Raw genomic sequence first — 10,154 nt, forward strand, 5'->3', positions numbered from 1 at the left:
CTGTTTGTAGGTTCACAAGATGACTGACTTTGGTCATTGTAATTTCATTGCAGTCATAATCCTGGTCAGGTAACAACAACAGTGAGTCACGATCTAAGTAGCAGGAGCATCAGGTATGGTTCCAGGCAACAGGAGTTCCAGGGGCAGTTAAGGGGTGCCTAATTGTCCTGAATCACTGCACCATAGCCAGGATAAGAAGTACCGGGCTGTCCCAACTCACTGTGCACGAGCACAATGTTGGCTGGTCCCAACATCACAGAGTGGCCTGGGGGGGCTGCACCACCACACCAGCCTGCACAAAAATGAGGAGCCTGGACTGCTCAGTAGCACCGTGGACTCTTTTACAGACCATCATGTATCTGTGTTTGTACCTGTTCCTCCTAATGATTTTAAAACTTGCCAAGTCAAACATGACTGAATGATATAGCTCTCACACAGACTCGGCTCCCTAAAATGTTATGAAACCAGAAGGTCAAGCAGAGGAGAAATACTCCGCTAGTGCTCCCTCACAGAAAAGCTCACAGCGTATCTCTTGTCCAATTCCCTCAATCACAGGACACAGATGCAGAGGAGACTGTGCTTCATTTCCCATGGAACAGCCTGCTTCATTATACACCCATAACAAACAAACAGAGTGTTTCTTAGTCCAGCGAAACACTGGAAACATCTTCCAAGTTCTTTCATGTTGGCTTCAATACAGGCTCAATTCTCTACGGCTCTGCACAGCCATGTGTGCGAGACAAGTGAGCATTTCTAAATTGGGACTTTTTGAAGAGCTGGTTCTACAGTTTCCTGGCTATTATCCTTTGAAGAGTTCAATCACAGCAAGAGATTTTAAAAAGGTCATTCTCGCTCCTCGGGCCTTTACAGAAATTAAAGTCATGCTTTGCACCAATGCAAAGTGATCCAAATTTTCTGCTAGAGGACATCTGAGATAATTATGGCAGCTAGAGTTCCTCAGAGGTTCCACTTTCTGCCTCTCAGCCACAAGCCAGGGTGGCGCCCCGGTGATACTCATTCCTCGGACTGCTCAGAAAACAGCTTATTAGGACAACTCTCTGGAAAAAGTCGATCTACGCAAAGCAGGGTAAGGGTCTTTAACCCAGAATTCAATTAAAATTCAAAAATTGAAGAGTTTCATGATGCAGAATTTCTATCCTGTAAAGCATTCTTCCCCCCACCATTAACCAATCTTAGCCTTCTGCTGTTTAACTAATAACCACATGAGGTCCAGAAAACTTTTTATCTACCTGCCTTTATAGTCTTTCCTCTCAAAGTACTACTGTGCCACCATGAATCACTATGGGTGAATAGGAAAGAGAAAGTTTCCTCAAATTTTAACTGCCATTTGAACCAGACTTCACAGAGAGCCAGTTTATCTAACCAGTTATCGTGCCTTGTGGCCTACAACTCCCACTCAGATTCTTAAAAGGAAAAAAAAAAAAAAAAAAGGCAGGTTTGGTGATAACACTTTCATTCCTTTCAGAATGTTACTTTAGACTATTTCCTTTCCGGAATTCATAAGACTCAATTACTTCCATATCTTTGTCTAATTTTATCAACAGAGACACTGAGCTCCCACTCACAGACAAGACCCTGTGCAAGGCATTGCAAAGGCATTAGACCACCAGACCCACAACTAAAAGCTTATAGCCTATGGGTTGCTTCCTGCAATGTTCCTACCTTGGCATCAAACAATGCTGGGAGGATTAGATTATTAATTTTTTGTGATTCTTTCAAAAATCAGTAAGAGTGTTAGCTCCTGAACTGTTACTCTTGTGTTTAGAGGCTAGCATAAAACAAGTTTGTTGCCATGAAATATGGACGTCATCATGAATACCAGACAAAGAGCTATCAAATTTCAGGTAGATGTGTGGGATCAGTGTTTGCACCCTGAGCAGGCTTCATTGCTTTCAACACCTCCATTATCTGGAAGAGAGTTAAGGAACAGCTCTCCCTTTTCTTATACTGATTATTGTTCTGAACCCAAAACAAGTAACAGAATGGGTCTGCTTAGCTAATTTACAGTAGTTGAGAAACACTAAATTTCAGAAGCAGATGCTCACAGAGACAGCTACTATGACCGTGCTTTTCAGATACTTGATAGCATAAGATCAAGTTAGCAAAAGACATGACAAGTTGAGGTTGATGGCTTCTTTCATAAGACTCCAAAGAAGCACAAGGAGCCTGGTTTTACAGACTGTACTAACAGGAGGCTGCATTTGTTTTTTCCTCCCTTAGTTTCACTGGAATAGTTCAACTAATACACCGCTGAATGCTATCACCTTTACTAGAAAAGCCTTCAGTCAAGCCTTGAAGTCTTGTGTGCAAAAACTAACTGTAATAACCACATCTATGTTCTCAGCATTAGCCAAAGTTGTTTCTGGTCAAAGTTTGATCAGAGTTATCAGCGATACAGAAAAGCACCTGGATAGTGGCAGCACAGTTGCCATGTTGTGAGGATGAGAACAGTGTGCTCTTAAGGCATATATAACCTAAGGTTTGTAGGGCACTTTCAGAACAGCACGTTCTGGTATGTTCCCATCCTGAACCTTAGCTGCACAACACCCATAGATTCTTGGACAGTAGTGATGGAAGAGCTCTGTTACGGGAGACCTATCACACCGTAGGCCTCCGACAGCATTTGAACTTCTCTGTTAAGTCAGCCTTTAGAATTTTCCCCTTCACGCTCGCAGGTTATAAACAAACTTTGGAACCCATCTTTTCCGTTTTTAAAGAGTCATAAGCTCTCACAACTCCCACAGGTACACTTCCCATCCAAACATTTAGCTCATTCAATCTTCCACTACTACTTACTCTCTCTATTCCGTAACACTGACTTCTGTGAAGAGCAACAAACATATCAAGACCAAGGTTAAACACATCACTATGAAGATGCACAGAACTGAGCCCTCCTACCCCCCAAACAAACAAACCAACCCACCAAAACAACTTCTGTCACTGTGCTTGGATGCACGGGGCTGAACCAGGTCCACCCAGGAGTAGCAGACAGCATGGCCAGGGACAGAGCTAGAAATAATACTACACCATGTAGCTAAAGCCCACCCAAGAAAAAAGGAGCAGGGCTGAAAACAAGCACACCTGCAGCATAGATCAACCAAGGACTGAGCTTACATGCAGCTTTTTTTGCTGATGGATGAGAGGTGGAGTCAGGGGACAAGTACCGAGGTCCCAGCTGAGGCTTGTTAGGGCAGTCAAGGCCAATTAGCATCCCCTGGGGCGTGACACAGACATGCTGAAGGTCGTTCTGCCTCTTCTCCATGTTTTATTTATATAATCAGTAAACCTCATACTGTCTTTCACTATAGCGGATAAGGTCCACACAACATTCAGCCTTGTCTCTCTGAAATAGAAGTAGAAAGTGGCGATGAAATAAAAATAAATACATGAAGGAGAAGAAAACGATCTAACAAGATCATTGATTTTCTTTATATTTAAGCCACCTTCTATCTCAGGAAAAACACCATCTCATTACTTATTTTGTTGCAATGTTCCAATTTCAGTGAAGATTTGGTAGAGACTGGGGTGGGGTGGGGTGGAGATAAAATAGAGAGAAAGCATTACTAAAAAATGTGTATTAAAAAAAACCCACAAACCACAGCACTGGAAAACCTTGGACTTTTTCTGAGTTGCTGTAGTAACAGCATTTTCCATACAAATACACTTACTAAACGAGAGCCCATTAAAAATTGCACTGGTGAGAGCTGGATTCACGCCTCTGAACTGCAGGCAGCTGCACGGTTGCTTGGACCTGACTTCTGTTCGCACACTCATTCTCAATCATTCCTGGAAAGCAGCAGCAGGACCAGGGGCAGAGATCAGCTTGTTGTGGGACATACCATATTTTGATCTTATTTTTCTTGATTTTCAAAAGTTTCCTGTAGAATGGCCAGAAGCACTGCTAATAAAATTATGTTTTACTCATGTTGAGGCATTTCCCTAAAAAGGATCAAAATTTGTCTTAATAAAAGAGACGGAGAAAAACATTGCTGCCTTGTTTTATGAATGGTATCGATGGCACACTCAGGAAGAGAGCCGTCTGACCCAGCTCCCAGACCTGCGTTCTCCATCGAATCATAGAATGGTTTGGGTTGGAAGGGACCTTTAAAGGTCATCTAGTCCAACCCCCCTGCAATGAGCAGGGATATCTTCAACTAGACCAAGTTGTTCAGAGCCCCGTCCAACCTGACCTTGAATGTTTCCAGGGATGGGCCATCTACTACCTCTCTGGGAAACGTGTTCTGGTCTTTCACCACCCTCATTGTAAAAAAATTTCTTCCTTATATCTAGTCTAAATCTACCCTCTTTTAGTTTAAAAGCATTACCCCTTGTCCTATTGCTACAGGCCCTATCAAAAAGTCTGTCCACATTATTCTTATGAGCCCCCTTTAATTGTTGAAAGGCTGCAATAAGGTGTCCCTGGCGCCTTCTCTTCTCCAGGCCGAACAACCCCAACTCTCTCAGCCTTTCTTCATAGGAGATGTATTCCATCACTGATCATTTTTGTGGCCCACCTCTGGACCTGCTCCAACAGGTCCATGACTTTCCTGGGCTGAGGACCCCAGAGCTGGATGCAGGACTCCAGGTGGGGTCTCACTAGAGCAGAGTGGAGGGGCAGAATCCCCTCCCTCGACCTGCTGGCCGTGCTCCTTGTGATGCAGCCCAGGATATGGTTGGCTTTCTGGGCTGTGAGCACACATTTCTAGGTCATGTCCAGCTTTTCATCCACTGGTACCCCCAAGTCCTTCTCCACAGGGCTGCTCTCAGTCCCTTCATCCCCCAGCCTGTATTGATACGGGGGTTGCCCTGATCCAGGTGCAGGACCTTGCACTTGGCCTTGTTGAACCAGATGAGTTTCATATGGGCCCACTTCTTGAGCTTCTCCAGGTCCCTCTGGATGATGTCCTGTCCCTCAGGCGTGTCAACTGCACCACTCAGCTTGGTGTCATCTGCATATTTGTTGAGGGTGCACTCAATCCCACTGTCACTGTTGTTGATGAAGATATTAAACAGTACTGGTCCCAGTATGGACCCCTGAGGGACACCATTTGTCACTGATCTCCACACGGGCACTGAGCCACTACCCTCTGGATGCAACCATCCAACCAATCCCCCACCCACCAAACAGTCCCTCCATCAAATCTGTATCTCTGCACTTTAGAGAGAAGGATGTCGTGGGAGACCGTGTCAGAGGCCTTACAGAACTCCGGGTAGATGACATCAGTAGCTCTTGCCTTGTCCACTGAGGTAGTCACTCCATCATAGAAAGCCACCAGGTTGGTCAAGCAAGACTTGCCCTCGGCGAAGCCATGCTGGCTGTCCCAAATCACCTCCCTGTCCTCCATGTGCCGTAGCAGAGCTTCTAGGAGGATCTGTTCCATGATCTTCCCAGGCTCAGAGGTGAGGCTGACAGGTCAGTAGTTCCCAGGGTCCTCCTTTCTACCCTTTTTCCATGTTAGATAGATCTAGTCTCTCAACCAAATGAGGCATGGAAGAACTCCATGCTGTACTGCTTAGGCCCAGGTCTGAAAAGGTAAAATGAGACAGAGGTTGTGCACTTCATTCTATGTCATGCTGCATACAGACAATTTTAGCATACAGGAGAAAAGTTCATGAAATTATAGCTGATTCAAGATTTCAGAATTTCAGATTTTTTTCAAAATTACCAAGTTTTGCTATCAGTTTCAAAATCAGCCTACCAACAGCCTGGCATTTTTCTTTGCCAATGCTGGCAAAGTTGGTATGTCTAATAAAGCAATTTTTATCCCATTTTCCTGCAAAGCAACTTGCTTGCTGGACCTCCAAGCTGTGCAAACAACAGCCAAAAACCTAACGGGAATGGAAGAAAAGGAGTATGGTTTTGCTTCAGACAACGATTAGGTCTACCATGCCAAGTACAAAGTAATCATTGTGTGGTTTACCTGATGCATCGGTTTGAATCTCATTATCTGCTATCTTACTGAAAACAATACGAAGCCCAGTGAGGGACAGGGGGGAAGTTCCAAGGGTTTTTCTAACTTGACTTCAGTCACTGGCATATTCTCAAGACAACAGGGAAGCCTAAGGCTGAGCCAGGATGACCACCATTGCTTATGGCACAGCTCATGGAAAACTCCTTTCTGGCTTATCTGAGCAGGAATCCTAGTCCAGGCTGTTGAAGAACACGTCCAAGTTTCACGTGAATCTTCCTTATGTCATCACTGCCTGTGTAATATTTTCAAGCCATTCCTTTTCCCAGAAGCTACAAGATTCCCTTGCCTGATGATGTATCTGTCTATTTGTGTCCCATGATGATAATTTCTGGTCTGATTCTCCACTCCATTACCTCATATCTAGTCTGGTGTAACTCTGCTGGAACTGCTTGTGAGAAACACTGATATAACAGAGAGAAGACACGGGCTTGTGTGCTTTGTGGTGGAGGAAGTGCTGATAATTCAGTAGCATTTTGCCTGAGGCAGAAAAATGTGGTGAGCAGAGAGGGACAACAAGGACTGTCCATGATCCTTCAAACACTTCTGTGGCAAGATAAACTGGGGAAGCAACGAGCAAAATGTGAAACTGTGCACAGAGCAGTCACCTGGAGTCTTTCTCTTTTGCAAGGAGAAAGCAAGCCCCTGTCTTTGGCAACAACAGTACCGATGAGCGGCTGGGTTTCTCCTCCGTTTTTGAGACTGCAGCAGCCTCTGCAGCTGGCTAGTTTTGACTGTCCGTATCTTCTAAAACAAGGATGAGCCTCACCTCACACAAGCTCGCGATGCAGAAGTGAGTGCCTCACCTCAGGATGCGTTCTGGTACAGTCAGGATTTGATTTGTTTTGTTTGGAGAACCCTTTAAGACCAGAAGGTTGTTTGTGAGAACTATCCTAAACTAAAGCTGTACCCCAAAGAATAATGAATTTTAATTTGTTTATCAGGTTGCAAGCAGACACGATAAATACTTCTGTGTTTCTGCATACCCAGGGAGCCAGTTAAACTGTATCTCACTGGGCATTTGCAAAACACGCTTAAGGTACCAGACTTGAAGTCATATTTTTAACAAATAAGGAGATCAAAGCATGGCTGTGCAGACACCAGTGTAAGAAAGAAAGGAGGACAATTGGCATCAGAATTTGGATAGAACCCAGAAACCACCCTCAACAAAACCCCCGCTTGTGAGATACCTTCTATTCAGAAGATTAGGGAAAAAGTCTTTATTGATCTGTCTTTCAGACAAATTGTGTGACACTACACTCTCATTTTAAAGAGGGTGTTTTCAGAAGTGGATTGCCTATTTGGCAGCCATTTCCATTGGAACCGCTGTGGGAACAAAGCAATATCCCAAGGCTGGGATGGGAAATGCTGTGGGTCCCATTAGCAACTGTCTATAACATATATGGCTCTCCTGTCTACCACCCATCCAGCCAGATTTTCTGTTCATGGTCCTCACTCACAGCAGACTTTGTCCATCCAGGGGACATGCTGTGGTGCACAGTAATGTACATTTGAGGGTGTACATTACCTAAGGGTGTACATTCTCATTGCTGAGAAACAGTGCTGGAGGAAAAGGCTTTTATGTTTCTCACCTAATCTACTTCGCGACATCAGTCTCAGACTGCCTTGAAGCAGCTGGACTTTGCTGCCATCACTAAAGACAGAAATATTAAAGGCTTCTCAAAGACGAACTCTGGAGCATTTAGTCCACTTGGTGGCTCTCCAGTTGCGTTTGCAGCATTGTCTCACCTGTCTTACCCTCTCTGGTGCTGGATGCTGCAGTGGCAGTGGCTACAGTGCAGCTGGGGGCTCACCCGTGGCAAGTCCTAGATGCAATGAATGGAAGGAGAACAGGAAGACCTGGTGAGGTGGGTGGACAGACTGCTAGCCAGAGCAAAAATATGCACCAGTACGTAGCATCTCGCTTGATGTGACCAAAGAGATTTGCAAAAAGCCCTTTTTGTTGTTCTTCTCCCCTGAGATTTGTGCGATAAAACCTCAGCAAAGGGAAAGAAATGACAGCAGCTCCTTGAGGAACACAATTCAGTGCAGGGTCTGCCACAGGCAGAGGTCGGCTGGAGGCACCAGCCCAGCTAGCACGGTCACACAGCGCAGTATTACACACAGCGGGCAACGTGGTCTGGGACAAATGCAGCTGCTGCCCCCAGACCTGGCTGGTCCTGCTGCTCCCACCCGTGCTGTCAGCTCGGGAGCAGTGGCCCGTTCAGGGCTGACCCCTCGCAAAACCTCAGAAACACGCTGGGTTTCTCAGGTTGATGAACTGTTGGCACGTGAGCCGTGCTCCAGGCTGAGTGAGAAAGTTACCAAACTTCTGAGAAAGAAAGGGATCACTGATGACAGCGGTCTTGGAAACACCGGGAAGAGGAGATCAAAACGCCTAATGCCGAGGCTGCAGCACTTCCACAGGGCGACCTGAATTCCTGGAAAAACCATGAACATAAACAACTTCTGCGGATATTAATTACCACAAGATCATGGCTTGCCACGCTTGATCCGTAGATGGAAATACCGCTCTGTTTTCTGCTGTTTAGGCAGAGGGTTTTTGAAACACAAGAGTTTAAGGTAGTTGAGGTTTTCAGAGATAGCACAGTACATTTATACAACCATTAAAAAAGATATCAGGGACCTAGTAGCTCACCATTTACTCTGTGCACAGCATTGCACAGGCATCTAAACTGCAAAGAAGCCAAGAGGCAATAGATTTAGTTCATTTTACAGAGAAATGTTAAGAATACATATACAGAGAAGTCAGAAGAATGTGTATAATAACCTAGAGGAAATATTGGCACAGAAAGTTTTTAGAGTTCAGGGAGAATTTTTATTTGAAATCAAAACACATCAGCAGTTCTCAACAATTAATTTTTTTTTCTCAATATGCATGTCCATTGGCATCCAAATATTTTAAAATATATTTTTGCATATGGCTTGTCCACAGAAGGAAGGGAATTTTAATGGGTAAGGGGAAACCACAACAAGCCTTTCGAGTTTACCTTCTTCTGTTCTATTTCTTATGACTGTGTATGCCCTTCTACCAACTGTCAAACTTTCTAAATGTCATTTTTGCTGCTGATCTTAACAGCTTAATCTCTTACATTACATTCACTGCCTTATAAGGAAATGCTGCCAAACTTCTTTGCTTCTTTATTTAGTACTTGCTTATTCCAGGTTTATAGCTACTCAGTTAAGCTTCTGCACACCGTTACCTCATTGAGACTCTGCTGCATTTCCTACTTTCTCAGGAAATGTCAAGTCACTATACTTTCTCTGGTTTTTGCAAAGATCCATTATCTCCCGGTCCCTGTATCTCTCTCGCTGCCGTATGCTTTATTCTCCTTTTTACTGTATGAGCCATTCCAGAGTTGGCTGTGAAGAACTGCAGTCTTCCAAATGTGGCCTCACCAGCTTGAGCAAAGCCAGTTTCCAAATCTCATAGTTGATAAATGTATATATGCATCTCAGAATGCTGTTGATTTTATTTTAACAGATGTTAGCATTCTGCCAGGGAACCCACACGTTATCCACCACTACCCCTCATTCCTACTTGAAATTTAGCAACATATGGAAACAATGCTGGGTGTGTAATATGGCTTAGTAAAAGAAAATAGAAAAGCAGAATAGCTAGCAAGACTGGTTATATTCCCATTTGGTTAAAAAAAAAAAAGAGAGGGACATGCCCCCACCCCAACCTTTATTTTTGGAGATGAATAGTGCTTTGTGGTCCATGCACCCAGTATATGACAGTGTTTTCATTCACAACATATTGCCCTAAAGTGACTGAGAATTAATTCCTGCACGGAGTTTAGAAAATATTTCTCCAAGGTTTGTATACAAAAGGATCTAAAGGTTACATGGCATCCTTCTCGACCAGAACACACTTAAATTTTATTGTAAATATTTCAATATATCATAAAAGTATAAATATAACCACACGAAGGCTTTAATCAGACTGGCTTGGGTGACAATTCTGTAACAGTACAGTAATGGACATGGGCTCTAACACATGTCCCAAATATCAACTGAGAGCCTCTGAAATCACAGGCTTTTGTGGAATAGTAGTGTGGCAATAATTAATTGTAAACTGGTGCACACAGGAAGATGGTTTTGGTACATAAACACCTCAAACACTGCTGTGAGAAGCTGATC

This window comes from Buteo buteo, chromosome Z, assembly GCF_964188355.1.
Source record: "Buteo buteo chromosome Z, bButBut1.hap1.1, whole genome shotgun sequence".
NCBI classification, from domain to species: Eukaryota; Metazoa; Chordata; class Aves; order Accipitriformes; family Accipitridae; genus Buteo; species Buteo buteo.